An 18019-nucleotide genomic window follows, 5' to 3' on the forward strand; every position below is an offset into this window, starting at 1 on the left:
GGACTGAGCCTTGTGGGATGCCACTTGTAACTGGTTTGGAGTCTGACATGGCTCCAGCAATTCTAACCATGTGGGTTCTGTCCCTGAGCCAGTTTGCAACCCATCTAGTGACATAGGGGTTTATATTTAAACTGGTGAGCTTATCTATAATGCCCGAGTTGGGTATTATATCGAAGGCTTTTGCGAGGTCCAGGTAGGCTGTGTGGACCACCTTCCCCTCGTCAATGGCCTTGATGACTGTTTCAAAGAAATCGATCAGGTTTAAGAGGCAGGATCTGCCCTTAACAAAGCCGAACTGGGTAGGATCCAGTGTCTGTAGGTCCCCAATATCTTTATTTATGAGGTCCACGATGATCCTTTCCATAGCTTTGCAGACCAAGCTAGTCAGGCTTATGGGGCGATAGTTTCCAGGATCCGTTGAGGCACCACCTTTGTGGAGAGGGACCACTGTTGCTGTACGCCACTCTTTGGGTACATGTCCTGTAGTAAGGCTGAGATTGAACAGTAGTTTTATGTTTGGGTTTAGCTCTTCTTGGAGTTCATGTAGGACGCAGCCCGGGACACCATCTGGTCCCATTGATGCTGTGTTTTTTGCTTTGGAGAGGGCGGCTCTTACCTGAGCATCTGAGATGTCAGGGGGGCAGAACTCTGTTGGGATAGATATTTGCCCTTTTGGTGGGGAGGGAGGGAAGAAGTTTGCGCTTAACCTGTCAGCTAGGATGTTGGCAATGTCTATGGGTTCGGTGTATTTTTTGTCATTTTTGACTAATTCTGAGCATATCTGGGAATTCCCACCCAGGTTCCTAACATAACTAAAGAAAGCCTTGTCATTATCCTTAGTGTCCTGTGCAGTTTTTCTCTCGAAGCTGACCTTAGACGATTTTATGAGTGCCCGTAGTTTTTTGCTACTGATCAGAGATGCCTTCCCTTTTTTGGATTTTGTTCTATCATGTAGTAGCTTCCTCCTCCTATTGTATAGTTTGTTTATGGCTGGGGTCCGCCAGACAGGACGCCTGCCTTTGGAGGATTGGGTTTTGGTTTTATTTGGGATTGCATGATCCATGCATTCCTGAAGGTGTTCCTAGAATGCGTTTATAAAGGATTCTGCAGTCTGGGCCATATTTTCCACAGGACCGGGGGCTTTGAAGGATTCCACCTCGGTTTTGAGGAGTGTGAAATTTGCTTTAGAGAAGTTTTTCACTGTGGTTTTCTGGGCAGGGGGTGGGGTCAGGATGTGAATATCCAGTGAGATTAGTTTATGGTCTGATCTTACCAGTGAGGGATACACTTCTGGTCTGGAGCATAGAGCCCCCATTTTGGTGATGATCAGGTCCAGTATGTTTTCCCCTCTTGTGGGAGTGGTAACAAGTTGTTCCATAACATTGGAGTTTATAAATTCTAGGAACCTTTGGGCTAGTGTGTTGGTGCTAGAGTAATGCTCCCAGTCTATGTTTGGGTAGTTGAAGTTGCCCAATATAATGGTGTTTGGGGAGACCTTCATATTTTCCAGTGTTCTCAGGAAGGCCGAGTGGGGTTCCTTGGTTTGGGAGGGTGGTTTGTAGCAGGCTATAAACTGGAAGGCAGTTTTACCCACTATTAGTTGCACATGGATAGTCTCTGATGCTTCGTGCTGTGCCACCAACCTGGAGGTGTGGGTATCTTTGACGACTATTGATACTCCCCCTCCTTTTGTGGTTCGGTCCAAGTTTTGGGGCCGAAAAGCATGGTATGAGGTATAACCTGGTAGTGCTGGGGTGCTCTGAGGAGCCTTGAACCAGGTTTCTGTTACTGCACAGATATCGATGTTCTCCATGCTAAGGAGAGTTTTGAGTGCGTGCATCTTGAGGCTTAGACTGCTGGCGTTGAATAGCATTACTCTTAGTTTCTTATCCCTTGTGATACCTGTGGAGGTGGGTTTGTCTTTTGAGCCTTGCCTAAAAAAGGCACTATTGGGGTGGCAAGAGCCTTTGCCAAAATCCGAAAGCCCAGGGGTAACAGGTGCAAGCCGTCCCTAGCGAAGCATCGTGGCTTGTCGAGCATGTCATCTCAGGCTGACAGGCATTGGATCCCTTTTGAATGACACCAATACTTAAGCCAATTGTTGAAATTGATCATCTTGTCTTCATATTGTGGCATCATTCTTGGTGAAGGTAAGATGCTACTCAAGGTCAGGGTCATACCGGCCTGGGCTACATGCTCAGAGAGCTCCTCTGTCTCTTTTCATGTAGTCCAAGGAGGTACGTCTCAGGTCATTCACACCAGCATGGACAATGACTGAGTCATATTTGTACTTGCCTTGGAGTGACCTGAGTGCTTGTGTTATGTGGCGGATCCTAGCGCCCAACAGGCAGCTCACCGTGACCTTCTCCTTGTTCAGCCTGGTGAGCGGGATGTCAGTGTGCCTGACTATAGTCACCTATTACAAGTGTATCAGGTGTGTTGTTTAGCCTTAAGGGCTGTGACTGTTTGGCACACTGGCTTTGTGAGCTATGTCTTGCACGTGTTTTGTTTTGGGGTAGCGGTTGCTTGGGTGTCGGTTTGGAGGTCTCTGCTGCTTAGGCAGATTTTTATTTAGAGCCTCCGAGTATGTTTTTGTGTGTTTATGTGTTTGGTTTGCTGTCGTGATATGTCTATGTGAGACTGGAATTGTAGTGAGTGTGGTTTCCTTCTCCTCCTGACTGGTTACGCCAGTACTGAGTTGAGAGAGCTTAGCCTCCAGTTTGGCTATATGGTTGCATCTCTCACATGTATTGGAATTTGTTGGGAGGCGGAGAGGGTTGTCTGTGTACATGAGGCAGTTGTAACATTGCCTCAAGATTCCCAGATTCACCAGCTGGACCGGAGAGGAGATTGACAACTGACCTTTGGACATGCTAGAATAGTATTGGGAATTCCTTTATAATTGAAAAAAAGGGCCAATGGGGAACAAGGTACTCAAGGGGAATTTGTGAGGGTGTAGTGCTTTTAAATTTTTAGTGCTGACTTATATAATTGCTTTAGTGAGCAAGTGCCAGGCTTTAGAGTAGGAATAGGGTGTTTATTATGAGAACTAGATCAGTTCTAAGGGAAAAAGTGAAGAGCAGACTTTGTGGAGCCGAGAATGGTTTAAACCCAATTAAGCGGAGCTGCCCGATGCTGCGCTATATGCAAAATCGTGCAAAGCCACGCCAAAGCGGGTTTTATACAGGGGGACTTGAAAGAGCTACAAATTGGCCCAAAACGGCCAATAGACTACCAGATTCTTGTACTGGGAACACTCCTCCAGGGATAGATAGGCTGCTCTAAGCTCCCCACTGCCACTGGTGAGCAAAGAAGCCTCCCTTTATCCAAGAAAGGAAATGGGCAACACAGGAACTTTCCAAAAGTCCAGAATACAGCAAAGCCTGTATTTGGACTACTCTACGTCAGGAAAGACAGGAAACAAGGATAATTTTTTTGTTTTTTGCAACAAACAGCAGGAAAATGTAATAAATATGTAACACAGGCTAGTGCACTTGAGTGTGTCGCCTCAACAGGTATATGCAACAAACAGGACAAACTTTAAAAGTGCAGGTGCAAAAACAACTTTAAACAGTTTAAAACAGTTCAAGAAGCAGAAATGCTTGCAATTTAGCTAGATCAGACAGTCGCCCATGTAGTAGCAGGAAAAGAAACACTTTTATCAGGTTAGCAGTCACTCTTTTAGCCTCTCTGCTGCTAGCACCACTCTACAGGACCACAAGGAGCTTGACTGAGTAGTAACAAGCGCAAAAACCGCGCCAAAGCGGGTTTTATACAGGGGGACTTGAAAGAGCTAGAAATTGGTCCAAAACAGCCAATAGACTTCCCGATTCTTGTGCTGGGAACACTCCTCCAGGGATAGATAGGCTGCTCTAAGCTCCCCACTGCCACTGGTGAACAAAGAAGCCTCCCTTTATTCAAGAAAGGAAATGGGCAACACAGGAACTTTCCAAAAGTAATAAAGACAGACAAGTGGACAATAAAGCAGACTCTGTGTGATTTCCTAGTGATTAGAAGACAGAAGACAGACAACATTTGGAAAAGTGAAGGACTTTATTGGAGAGATGTGAGTTTTATCTGCTGGGTTGTTACATCAATGGGTGCTTGACAATCACCTCACCATATAATGCAAGTAACATTAGCAGTGCTTTAATTAGTCAAAGTGCAGTTGTGTAAGATCTTAACATAACAGGAGAAGTCCAACTTTTCACTGTTGCAGTACTCTTTACCTGTGGGCACTCATGCATAGGACAGCCCATCATCTGGCCAGTATCCCAAAGCCTGTGTAGCCTCCCGAACATCCTACATCAGATGAATGCTCCCCACGCAGGCTTAGGGCATACAGGTGAGGAATGCATGCTCAGCACTCAGAACTGAAGTCCCCCAGGTGAATTAGTACAACTCCAGGATAAAGCAGTTTCTGTACATCCAGGGGGGAAGAAGAATAGGGTAAGAAAAGGAAAAGACCCCTTGGCCAGTAGTTTGCCCCAACCGAAAAGAGAGAAAAGGGGGATATGTACTGTTATGGTAAGATCTTATGCAACTGTACTATGCCCTTCCTCATCACTGCTGGATTATTCATTATATGTGGAAGATTACCAAAGCCACTGTAAAGGATGTGAGGAAGAAAGCTCACAGGAACTCTCCACAAACCCATGAAGGATAGCGCTGGAAAACCTTCCTCTGCCTCTGCAAATGACATCCAACTTATAATGTTTAGTAAAAGTGTGGACAGAGGACCAAGTAGCAGTTTTTAGAATGGACCTAGTATCCAGACCCTTGAAGAAAGCTCTAGAACAGACTACTGCTCTTGTAGAATGAGCTTGAACTGAAGCTGAAAGCTGTTTACCACGAAAGGAGTAACAAAAATAAATGGCCTTAGAAGTCTAGGAGGAGATGGTTTGCTTAGAAAACTACCAAACTCAATGTCATGAAATTAAAAGAAACAAAAAACAGCTAAGATTTGCAGATAGCCTTAGTCTTATCCAAATAATATGTGAGCTATGTAAATCCAAGGTGTGAAAAACTTTCTCCCAAGCAGATTGTGGAAGAATTAAAAGGAGAGTTGGAAAGACTGACTGACTGCAGGACAACTCATTGACAACCTTGGGATGATTAGTACACAGAGAGAGATCCTTCCTCTATGAAAAATCAAAAATGGAGGACATGTCATCAAAGCTTGAAGTTCAGAAACTCTTTTGGCTAAAGTAAGAGCCACCAACAAAACAGTCTTCCAGGTTCAATGTTGAAAGGAGGAAGAAGAAGCAGACTCAAAAGGAGCCTATGTTAGCTTTTCAAGGACAAAATTAAGGTCCCAGGACAGAGGAATATATTTTATTGGGGATCTGATGTGAAGGACACTTTTAAGGAATTGCTTGACCTCAAAATGAGAGGCCAATAGTGAGTGCAAGGGCAGAAAAGCAGATACTGCTGACAAGTGAGCTTTGACAGAAGAATATGCTGCGCCAGCATGGAGCAGTTCATACAAGTAAGAAAGGGCCAAAGGGACTCCCACTGAGAAGGGATCCTGGTGACAACTGAACACTAAATAGAAAATCTTTTTCATTTAGCCATATAGGATTTTCAGGTAGTAGGTTTCCTGACCTCCTGCAGAACCTTAAGCACATCCTCAAAAATATGATATCTAAAAAGGAACAAAGCCCTGTCACCCAAAGTGTCAACTGAATAGTGGACAAGTGAGGGTGAATGACCCCTGTCTTGTGCAAGACCACCCATCCAATGAGGTAACTTATAGTAATTGCCCTGGCCAGGTGAAAGAGAAGATGGACCCAGTGCTGTCTGGATCAGAAGGGAGTCACTAGTAATATTCTGGGGGAGTCCTTCATGATCTTGTGCAGGACCCTGGGATGGATAACAAAAAGAGGATAAGCATATAGCAACATTCCCTTACAAGAAAAGGATGTGGCTTCCACCTTCCAAGTCAGAGGACTTGGAACCCTGGAACATAATTAAGGAAGCTGTCTGTTCAGAGGGTAGGCAAAAAAATCCACTTCAGGAATATCCCACTGATGTACTATGTCCAGAATAAGCTCTCTGTGAAGCATCCATTTGTGAGGTTGTGTTCTGGACCTGCTCAGTGAGTCTTCCACAAGATTGTATCCTGAAAGAATATAGACTACCTCAAGGGTTATCTGTTGACTGACAACAAGAGACCCAAGTCTGAACAGCTAGTCTGCAAAGAAGATAAGACTTTGTGCCCTCCTCTTTGTTGATGTACTACATGAATGTCATACAGTCTGTAAGTGCCTTTAGAAAGCCTGGAGACCAAAGAGAATTGAAGGCTTATAGAGCCAGAATGAGCACCCTCTTCTCTTTTAGGTTGACATGGTATGACAGCTGATGAAGGGACCAGAGGTCTTGAACCTTCAGACTGCTGGCAGAAGTTACACACCACTGATGTCCTTCAAGAATGCAACTGCAGTCCAGACATATGGGTTGCCCTGCCTCAGGCAGCCCTTCGGTCGGCCGGATTCCAAAGTCTGGGTCCGGCGTCGGCTGATGTCGCCTCTTCCCCGACGTCAGAGCGGCTGGGGTACAAAAGCATCAGCCGACGCCATCTTCTTCAGTCTTTCTTGCCGCGCGGTGCCCGAAGCAGAAGCAGTTCGCAAGTGCCGGTCGGCCAGCTCCTGTGTTTTCAGATACCGAAGTCATCAAAAAGCTAAGTACCCCGTTGGGGAACCTTTTCTTGCCTCAGCCGATGTCAGATAAAACTGCAAAAGTTAATAATTGCTTGTCTTGTGGTAAACAAATACCTCATAAGGACTTCCATTCTTACTGCCTTCCCTGCCTCGGCCCAGACCACGACGTCTCGGCCTGTGCTGCCTGTGCTTGCTTTAATAAGCGCACACTTAGGCGCCGGGCAGAATTTGCTGAAGACTTTTTTGGGGAAAATTACTTCTATATCATGCCGTCGGAACTACCGACAGCACATATTTCCAAAAAACGGAAGGACCGGGACCGACTTTCGCGGCCCGCGACTTCCACCGACACCACGCTGAAGCCTACCGTGAGTGCATCGATCTCCTCGGAGGCGGTAAATCAACCGCTCCAGGCCGACGACACCGCTTTACCACACACTTCGGTCCCGGAGGCTACCCCGGTGCCGGTTGTTGATTTTCCTCCTGAAACCGAAGCCCAAGATTTGCCTGACACCATGCCAGTGGACAAAGTTACTCCAGCACGTGGGGCAGCTAGGCCTCCTGTGTCTATGTCCATCAAGGCCTACACACGTGCTAAGGCTGACAGCCAGGCTAAGTCTCACCCTCCTAAATCTTTTTCACAGGGTCCCACTTCTGATAAACAGATCATGACTTTAGCTGCAGATCTAATTTCTTTAATCAGGGGCTCTCAGGCTCATCCAGACAGAGGTTCTAAGCCGCCTTCAGACAAAAGGCCTAGGGTTGAGCAGGCAGATGCCCTTTCCTCAGGTGAAGCCTCTGGTGAGTCAGGCCATTCAGATTCCCAGGAAGAATCCTTCCCGGCCTACGAGGATTCTGATGCTGATGAATCCATTCCCTCTGCCTCTCCTCCTGAGGATATTTCTTTCGGGGAAATTCTCCACTCCATGAGAGAGCATTTTCAGTGGCAGGGCCAGGATTTCTCCGACTCCAGGAAAAGGCTTCGGACTTTCCTTAAGTTACCCCAGCACAGGCCTTTAGCTATACCCCCAGTGTTAGATGTATTGGATGATGTGTTCTCAGACTCCAGTACTTCTCCTGATTCTCTCCCTCCTGCTCCTGTCAAGCCAGACAGATATAACAGGGTTCCTGAAACTCATAAACATCTCTTTAAGGCCCACTCTGTGGATCTACAAACTATTTCTCAGGGGCCCGAAGGAGTGGCCACTTCCACGGCCAAAAATCCTTTGCCCGCAGACAGGGACCTTTGCCCGCAGACAGGAAATCTAGGTCCCTGGAGAGGTGGGGTAAAAAAGTTTATACCTCATCCACCCTTGCCATGAGGGCACTTAACTGTCTTTTTCATATGTTTCAGTATCAGGATTTCTTGATGGATGTTTTGCAGAAAAAGTTAGCCTCTCCTGAGCCTTTAGATAGAAAGGCCTTGCAGGATTTGGTTCATAATACTCAGCAGGTTAGCAATCATTTTCTTCAGTGTGGTTATGATGCATTGGAAGCTTCATGTAGGGCAGCTATGACAGGGGCCGTCATACGTAGACATGCTTGGTTGAAAGAACAGTCATTGCCAGATCATGTTAAAGTAAAGCTTCTAGATGCACCTCTGGAAAAAGACAAGCTATTTGGTGCTAATGCACAGGGTGTGTTGAAATCAATTGAGGAAAAGGCTAAATCAGTGCAAACAGTCAAAGATTTCCTCCAGGTTCAGCCACCAAGGTTCAGTAGGAATTGGCCTTCGAAGAATTGGTCCTTTCCAGACACTGACAGGTTCCAAAGGGGAAGAAACAGGCGTGCTCGAGGTAGAGGGCAATACTGAGGCTCCTACAGGGGCCGCCAATGGCAACCAACTAATCAGAGAAGTGGCGCAGGGACTTCTACTGCTCCACAGGGACAATCACAATGACTTGACTTTGACACCGCCGACCAAGGCTCAAAGAGAAGCACCTTTAGGCGGAAAATTATCTTTATTTTCAAAAAATTGGCACGTTTTTACAAAGTAAATAGTAAAACGAACCAGACCAGCAAACAGATAAATTCCAGGCAACTCGGCAGAACAAAATGCTTCTTCAAGCCTCCAAGTGTAGTTTTAGTTTATTCAAAAAGTAGACAAGTAGAAAAGACAAATCCAAACAAGCGCTTTCGCTCGGAATGTTCCGAGCTTTTTCAAGTAAAAACCGTTTTTTACGTTTTTACAAAGGACAAATGGATTTTGGACATAATAGACAAAGGTTACAGGTTCCACTTCCATACCTTACCAGCAAGACAAGGCATGCCAAACCTGCCACAAAATCAAAGGGCAGAGGCACTCATACAAGTTTCAAAGCTGCTACAAATCAAAGCAATAGAAAAGGTTCCTCCTCAGGAACAAGGCCGGGGATTCTACTCAAGACTGTTCCTTGTTCCAAGAAAAGAAAAGCAATGGAGACCTATACTGGACTTGTCCGCTCTAAACACTTTTCTCATTGTGCCAAAATTCAAAATGCTGACGTTACAGCAACTTCTTCCCATGCTGGGCAAGGGGTCTTGGCTGGTTACTCTGGACCTCAAGGAGGCATACCTGCATGTCCCAATCAGACACAGCTGCAGAAGATACCTCAGATTTCTTGCAGGGTCAGAGCATTATCAATTCTCAGCATTGCCTTTTGGCTTATCTACTGCGCCCAGAGTATTCACGAAATGCCTGGCATCAGTAATTGCACATTGCAGACTTCAGGGGATACAAATATACCCTTACCTGGACGACTGCCTTATACAAGCGGACAGCAAGCAAGCCTTGATAAGACACTTGGACTATGTCATTCACTTACTACAGGTTTTGGGATACACAGTCAACATTCAAAAATCAAGACTACTGCCAACCCAACAAAAAATTTTTCTAGGAGCCAAACTGGACACAAACTCACAAATGGCTTTCCTCACAGAAGAAAAACAAGAACAATTACCAGATTACTTCAAAAGCCTAGCAAAACACACCCAGATGACTGCAAGGAAAATCCTGCAGGCCCTGGGTTTCATGGCATCTTGCATTCTTCTGATTCCACTGGCAAGACTACACATGAGAAAACTACAATGGTACCTAAAAAGTTTATGGTCTCAACACAGCCACAACTTAGAAGCAATTATTCCACTCATTCCATGTCTACAAAAGGAATTTTTGTGGTGGGCACAAGCAAGCCAGCTAAACAAAGGCATGTCTTTCAACAAACCTCAAGCAAGCCAAACCATTACAACAGACGCCTCAGATCATGGATGGGGGGCACACATGGAGGGCAGATGCATTCAAGGGCAATGGGCACCCTGGGAATTGCATCTGCACATCAATCAAAAAGAGATGTTGGCAGTGATTCATGCAATCGAGGCCTTCGGAAAATTTCTTCAGCAAGGTCATCTGCTAATAAAGACAGACAACACCACTGTTATGTGGTACATAAACAAACAGGGAGGCACCCATTCTTACCCCCTCTACAGACTAACAATGACTCTTTGGGAAAAGTCCCTGAAACTGAACATACAGTTGCAATCCCAGTTTGTCCCAGGCAAGGACAATGTTCTGGCGGACAGTCTAAGCAGAAACATTATGGACCCGCACGAATGGATGTTGCATCCAGACATTTTTTCACAAATAACTCATGCATGGGGAAGGCCGGACATAGATCTCTTTGCCTCACACCTCAATCATCATCTGAAGTTCTGCTCAAGGACACACCATCCTCAAGCCTGGAGAATGGATGCTCTCTCCTTCAGCTGGAATTCTCTAACAATCTATGCATTCCCACCTCTACCATTAATGACCAAGGTGTTACTGAAGATCAAAGCAGAACAACCAAAAGGCATTTTGATAGCTCCAGACTGGCCAAGACAGCACTGGTATCCATTACTAAGGAGCATAACTCGCACCAAGCCGTGGCTCCTGCCTCAATGGCCTCTGCTTATAACTCAGCACAATTACAGGACTGTTCATCCCAACCTGCAAACATTGCAACTGACAGCTTGGAGGATTCCATGACTTCTCTCCATATCTCTCTCTCCAAAAAAGTTCAAGAGATCTTACTGGAAGCACGCAGGCCTTCCACCAGAAAAACTTATTCAGCCAAATGGAAGAGATTCAACATCTGGAATGCCAACAAGGGTCAGGATGCATCAGTAATGAGCATCCCACAGATACTAGAATACTTGGCAGAAATGCTTCACAATGGCCTTTCATATTCTTCCATAAAAATACACTTTTCAGCAATTTCAGCAAAATACAACTGTGATCCACCTGTGTTTTCACATCCTTTGCTAAGACAGTTTCTAAGAGGGATAAAGAATATCAAACCTCCAAGAAAACCACCAGTGCCTGCATGGGACCTCAACTTCGTCTTGGAAAAATTAACTCTTCCTCCTTTTGAGCCAGCAGCATCTTCAGAATTGCAATTTCTCTCCTGGAAAACAGTTTTCCTGTTGGCAATTACTTCAGCAAGAAGAGTCTCGGAGATACAGGCCCTCATGGCAGTACCTCTATTTCTCATTTTCCATCAGGACAGAGTCTCTTTAAGAACCAATCCTTCATTCATGCCAAAAGTGATATCCAGGGTTTCTCTAAATCAAGCAATTCACCTGCCTACTTTCTTTCCCAATCCTCAAAATAAAGGAGAAAAGCTTCTGCACACTTTGGACATACACAGGCAATTGCGCTACTACTTGGACAGAACAAAGGCCAACAGAAAGTCTGACCAACTATTTGTAGCTTACACTGCTGGAGTACAAGGAAAGGCAATTTCCAAACAAACAATTTCAAAATGGATTGGAAACTGCATCAGATTCTGCTACTCTTTCCATGGAAAAGGTGTGCCAGCCAATATCAGGCCACACTCCACCAGAGCTACAGCCACCTCCACAGCCTTTCTAAGAGGGGTGGCTACAAAGGACATTCTAGAAGCTGCTACATGGAGCTCCGTGCATACATTTTCCAAACATTACAACCTGCCTTTATATTCCAGATCCCGAGCAGGCTTTGCTTCTGCAGTCCTGCAGGGCATTTTAGCTACACCATCCTTATCTTAGATCCTACCACCCCCAGCTTGGCTATGGTATTCAACCCATATGTCAGGACTGCAGTTGCATTCTTGAAGGACATAGTACAGTTTTGTACCTACCATAAATGTAGATGTCCGATAGATATGCAACTGCAGTCAGATTTTCCCTCCCTCCTACCCCTCTGTAATTCTCTTTTTTGGGTCCACTCCCCCTTTTTCAAATTAGCTGGGGATATCTGTTATGGTGTATCTGTTTATTACTGTTGTGCATGTCTGGAATTTTTATCCATTCTCTAAATTTAGCCTTCCTTGGAGGGCACCTGGCATCTGGGGCAAGAAACACTGAAGAAGATTGCGTCGGCTGATGCTTTTTTACCCCAGCCGCTCTGACGTCGGGGAAGAGGCGACATCAGCCGACGCCGGACCAAGACTTTGGAATCCGGCCGACCGAAGGGCTGCCTGAGGCAGGACAACCCATATGTCAGGACTGCAGTTGCATATCTATCGGACAGCTACATTTATGGTAGGTACAAAACTGTACTTTTTTCATAAGCTCATGAGTAGGGGTAAGAGTCTGAAAAGGCAGGCCTGGATTATGGAAGATCTGCAGACTCTACGAATGAAACCTGAGTTTGAGACAGGGTAGCAGAGGAATGGGAAGCTCTACAGGGTGGCTATGTTCTAGCCAAACCACTTTGAGGTACCTCTGACATTTCCTCATAGAAAGCCTGACAATTGGGTGGTAGATGCCACGAACCCCAAGGCTCTGAGCAATTTCCTTAGAGGAATGAGAGTAAGGGGAGCAGAAACTGGAAGTAGGTGGTCAGAAACAGAACTTTTAGGAGATGGAAGAGAGGCCATCATCAGGATGGTTTAGATTCTGTAACTCAGAAAAATGTGGTGTTGAGAAGGAGTCAGAACTAACTTCTTGAGCTGGATGATGAACCCCACACTGCACAGGAGGAGCATGGTAAAGTGCAGATCCTGGAGAAGCAAGGACTTGGAGGGAGCCTGGAGAAGCAGGTCATTCAGATATGGGAATATTTGGCTTACCTACAGTCTGCAAAAGGCTATCACAAGGGACAGACATTGGGAGAATACCCCTGAGGTTGTAGAAAGAGCAAATAGCAAAGCAGAGAATTAAAAATGAAAGGGAAAAAAAGAGAAACATAACTTCCTGAAGACAATGTGAATGGGGATATGAAGATAAGCATATTTTAGATCTGGAGAGACCAGAAATGCTTGGGGAAGCAAGAGGGGAAACAGAGAAAAAAAAGGAAGCAACACTAAGAGGAGTACTTATCTGTAAATGGCTCGGTAGAAACCAACTTAGCAAAAGGGGTTCAGACCAATGTTCAACCATGGCATTCCAACTGGCAGCAAAAACGTTGAGTATTGCACATGTCCTACACCTGTGTGTGGAGCAAACATCTGATGTACAACACTGGAAGGATGTAAAGGCTTTGGAATACTTGCCATATGATAGGCTATCCTTGGCACGAGATCACACATATACTGAATACTGTAACAGTGATAAGGAAGGACATCAACCAGTCAATGAGCTGCAGCCTGTAATCCGTGGTTTCATTTCCACAGCCTCCATTTGCCTATTGTGTGACTCTTGTCTGCAACTTCTCTGCTTTGTCCATGAATGCATTCAGCAGACACCAGTTAACAATGGTCGGCATTGCTTTCACAAAGTTTACTTGTTCTTTTGTATTAAATGCAGTAAATGGTGGTTACGTTAAGAAATTTCCACAGATGTAGTTGTTTGAGCATATTCACTCTTGTAATTCTCAATTTTGTGATTACTGCCTGCATGTAGCCTAAATGGCCAGCCCAACTGCAATAGCTTTAGCCCCCCACCCAGGGCCTCGGCAGATTCCCTGTTCTTACTATGCAATGACATCAGTGTTATAAGACAGGAGTTTCCAATGCCATCTTCAGATTTTTCTTGCCCTAGTAAAAGACCTCTGTGCCAAAGCCCAAGTAGGCCAAATGGTAACAGTCATTTGTACACCATAACCACCCCAGAGATCCCCAGTCTCCCTGTCTAGTTAGTAGGCTCAGGTAATGAGGGAGAGAGGAATGATAAAGAAGAGAGAGGAAATGTGCAATTACAGACTCTGGTGCCACCACAACCCAGGGTGCAAGGAACCATGGGAACAGTGAGGAGAAAGGAGGCGGTATAAAAGGGCAGCTGCAACAGTGAATCTTTTCAGACATTTAAATGCCATACCATATCCCCAGGCCAACGCGGTGATTTGTATGCTGACCAGGTCCCTAACTCCTAAAGCTATCAGGCTTGTATAACCCTAGCCAACACCTGAAGATCAGTCCTATTCAGAATACTGCTCAATTCAAGGAATCCCTCTACAGCAACAGTAATTGAACGCCCCTGACTCCTAAAGCTATCAGGCTTGTATAACCCCAGCCAACTCCTGAAGATCAGTCCTGTCCAGAATACTGCTCAATTCAAGGAATCCCTCTACAGCAACAGTAATTGAACGTATGTTATTTGTTAATAAGACACACTCCTAACTGTATTGCACTACTCTTGTGTCCCATTGAGTACTGCTACTGGTCAACTAAATATCATTCCTGTGCACACCCACCCCACAGGTGAATGTTAATCTGCCTTTAGACTAGACAACCATCTCCCTATCCCTCTGACCTCTCTTTACCCCAGCTCTCTTCCTTACACTCCTATCTTCTACTATATCTCTCCTCTCCTCTCACTTGCCTCTCTTCCTTACCTTCCTATCTTCTACTGTATCTCTCCCCCTACCTCCACCTCCTTCCCCAGAGTGTTCTCTCACTTTCTTCCTCTCTCACCTAGACTATAGCTTCACCACTTCAGCCCTTCTGCCCCCTGACCTGCCTGAGCTCCCCCACCTTCCTCCATAGTCTAAGTCCAGACATCCTATGCCCTTTCCCTCCACATAGATGTAGGCACAATGTCTCTTTCTGAGTAAACTAAATAGCATTAAGTCAGGAGTAAAATAGCTTTTCCATGAAAGTAAATTGTTAACCAGCAAACTCTATTTCATAGAACTCTAGTAGCTGATTGTTTTACAGAACTACTGCTGCTCCTAAGTGCTGCTCCGCTCCGTTCACTGTGTTCACTTCACTCCGCTACCCTACCCCCATTCCCACCCACCCCTATTTCAATTAAACCTATAGCAGCTAACCACTCCCCCCATTCACACATCCAAGCAATCAATCAATCAAACATACAATTACTCCACCACTCAAACTTAACATGCCACACCTTGACACCAACTCCCTTAAGTGCTTATCTAACACTTAGTCAACAGCCCCTACTTACACTCACCACTACCTTCCCATTACTAAAGATAACACAAAACTAGACATAACAAATCAATAAAATGACTCTCTTAGAAATAAAGGTAGCATTCTACACATTAATCATGCTTGTTCTTCCTTTACTATCCAGCCTTACATCCTACCACACACAACTTCATCACACCTATCCAACTCATTGGCAAACTGAAACCATAGCTAATTTACCTCAACTGAAACAGTTCCCCATATCACCATCCGACCTTACCCAAAGCCATCCATTCTCCTACACCAATAATAAACCAACAAACAAATTCAACCCCCACTTATCCTAGAAACAATATAAAATAATGCAAAAACTACTTAAACTCTACCTATATCTAACTCAGAAACTCACTTGTTGTGGAAATATACACCCCAACCCAGGACCAAATTCTTCACTCCATACAAACCTTAACCATCCAAACCCTCTATGTAGCAGGCTATCATTTTCCTTTTTTCTCTTAAACATTGATGTAAGAACCATACTCAACAAAGTTCAAGACCTCCATGCCCAAATGGCTCTATATAAACCAAATTCAGCCATACTAACAGAAACCTGGCTTAGACCAGAACATCATGATAATGAAATTACACCCCCTGGCTACAGTGTTATATGGAAAGATAGGCAAGGAAAAAAAGGAGGAGGTGTAGCTATTCTGTTTCAAAATAATCTCACATTGGAACAGCTTAACTTCAGCTCTCAAGACATCAACAGTATAGAACTCATCCTAGCTAAATTAAAACTAAACTCCTGCAAGCACATAGTAATAGCTGGTGCGTACATCCCACCTGGAAACAGCATTGACACTATGGAAAACCTATTGCATTGGCTGTCTACTACCCATCCACATGAGACCATACTCTTAGGAGATTTTAACATTGACTGGACTGACTGTGCCAAATACAAACCCACTACCCATATTAATCTTCATGGCTTTACCCAAATCATAGACACCCCCACAAGAGTAGATAAAAATAACAAACGACAATCCATCTTAGATTGGATACTTCTATCTGACCACACCTTAGTGCACCAATCAGGCTGCCTTCCAGACAAGTTAAGCAATCACCAGCCAACCTACCTTATTAGGATTAAATCCCAACAATGTCACCAACCCATCCTTAGAATAGTTCGCAACAAAAAGAACTTCAAAGCCAAGGACCTAAACAATGAACTAAAACACTGTGACTGGTCTCCCCTAAAACACCTATCACTAGAAGAAGCAGTAGACTACTTTAACTCAACCTTTCTCAAAATCCTAAACCATCATGCACCATCCCGAACCATCAGAGCTAAGACTAACTATGCCCCTTGGCTAACAAAAGAAACTAAAACCATAATGAAGGACATAGAGCCTGGCACCAATATCATAAACAGAAAACCACTACCACGAAACAAATCTACCTAGCTCTCAGGAACAAGGCCAAAAAACTCATAAAAATTGATAAAACTAATTATTACAAAATCTTACAAAAAAAACATGCCCACTTCCCTCAGAAATTCTGGACCTCTATAAATAAATTACTTCACCCAGGTAAAACCAGCACTCCCATACCCAAAGTACCATCCAGTAATGAGGACATCCCCACCCAATTCAACAGATTCTTCACAGAAACAGTCCTAGCTCTATCTAATACCCTAAATAGCACCACCAACCCCACATCTTCTCCCACCCTTTCTACGCCTATTAAGCAAAATAATCCCGCTAACTTTTCATTCTCTCCAGTGCCCACAAAATTTATTACTAAGCTCCTCAAAAAGCTAAAACCCACCACACTGGCAGCTGACAAACTTCCTGCAGATTTCCTTCAATTCTCAGCTGAAACCATATCTTACCCCATATCTATCCTCATAAATAGATCCATATATGAATGTAAAGTACATAACTTGTGGAAAATATCCCATATTATCCCACTCCACAAAGGCGGGAACTCCCTAGAGCTCACCAGCTACCGCCCAATTGCAATTTTATCACCATTATCAAAAATACTAGAAAGAGTAGTACATTCACAACTAATGCAATACCTCCTACAAAATAACCTTATATCATCATCTCAACATGCCTTTCGACCCTCCCATAGTAACACAACAGCCCCACTCTCTTACACCAACATAGTCAACGCCCATAGAAACAATGGACAGTTTGCATCCTCTGTATTCTTAGACTTAGGAAAAGCATTTGATATGGTCAACCACAGCTTGCTGCTCAAAACTCTATCTACCCTTAACCTTACCTCCCCCACTATATCGTGGTTCAACAGCTATTTATTAGGCCAACAACAAGCAGTTCTGTGGCAGGACACCACGATCCTCCTTCCTACCAATATCCATAGATGTCCCTCAAGGTTTAATTCTTGGTCCTTTACTTTTCTCCATATTTACAAATCAGATAGTTTTATCCTCCCCCTCTGCCTCTGTAGTTTAATAAGCTGATGACACTACTATCATATGTGCCGCCCCAACCTTAAACGAACTACAAACAATAACACAACACAACACAACTTTACATTGGCTGAAGCATGGTTTTCTAGCATTAAACTTGTACTCAGTCCCAAAAAAACAAGCCTAATTCTCTTCATTCCTGGTAGATCTTCTGCACTAAACAATGTTTTCAACATAAACTCCAAGGATAATACCCTAATCACCCTTACATCACACACCAAACTCTTAGGAGTAGTAATTGATAACAAACTTAAATTTGACATACACATAGTCCAAACATTCAAAAAAGTGCACAAAAAGCTTGGTCTATTCTATAGGAACAGGCAATTCATGACCAACCATACCAAAGCCACTGTTGCTAGAACTCACCTACTATCCACCCTACTGTATGCCTCTCCAATCCTGACGAATCTTTGTCACAGCGAACAAAACAAAATGACAACTTGCTATAACAAGATTGCCAGGTTTGCTACAGGCGCCTCTAATAGGGCCATCACTGTCGTTCCATCAAACAGCTCAAATGGCTTGAGTTCCCCCATCTACTTCTTACTACACAG

The 18019-nt window shown here is 44.4% G+C and overlaps 1 protein-coding gene across 5 annotated transcripts in view; it reads left to right on the forward strand.

Annotated features, from left to right (window-relative positions):
• The window catches only part of SCUBE3 (signal peptide, CUB domain and EGF like domain containing 3), a 3541316-nt gene that overhangs the window by 1475924 nt on the left and 2047373 nt on the right, over window positions 1–18019 (forward strand). The gene's annotated exons all lie outside the window — the stretch shown is intronic.

This window comes from Protopterus annectens, chromosome 7.part0 (genome assembly GCF_019279795.1).
Source record: "Protopterus annectens isolate FY-2018-M chromosome 7.part0, PAN1.0, whole genome shotgun sequence".
Classification (NCBI taxonomy): domain Eukaryota; kingdom Metazoa; phylum Chordata; order Ceratodontiformes; family Protopteridae; genus Protopterus; species Protopterus annectens.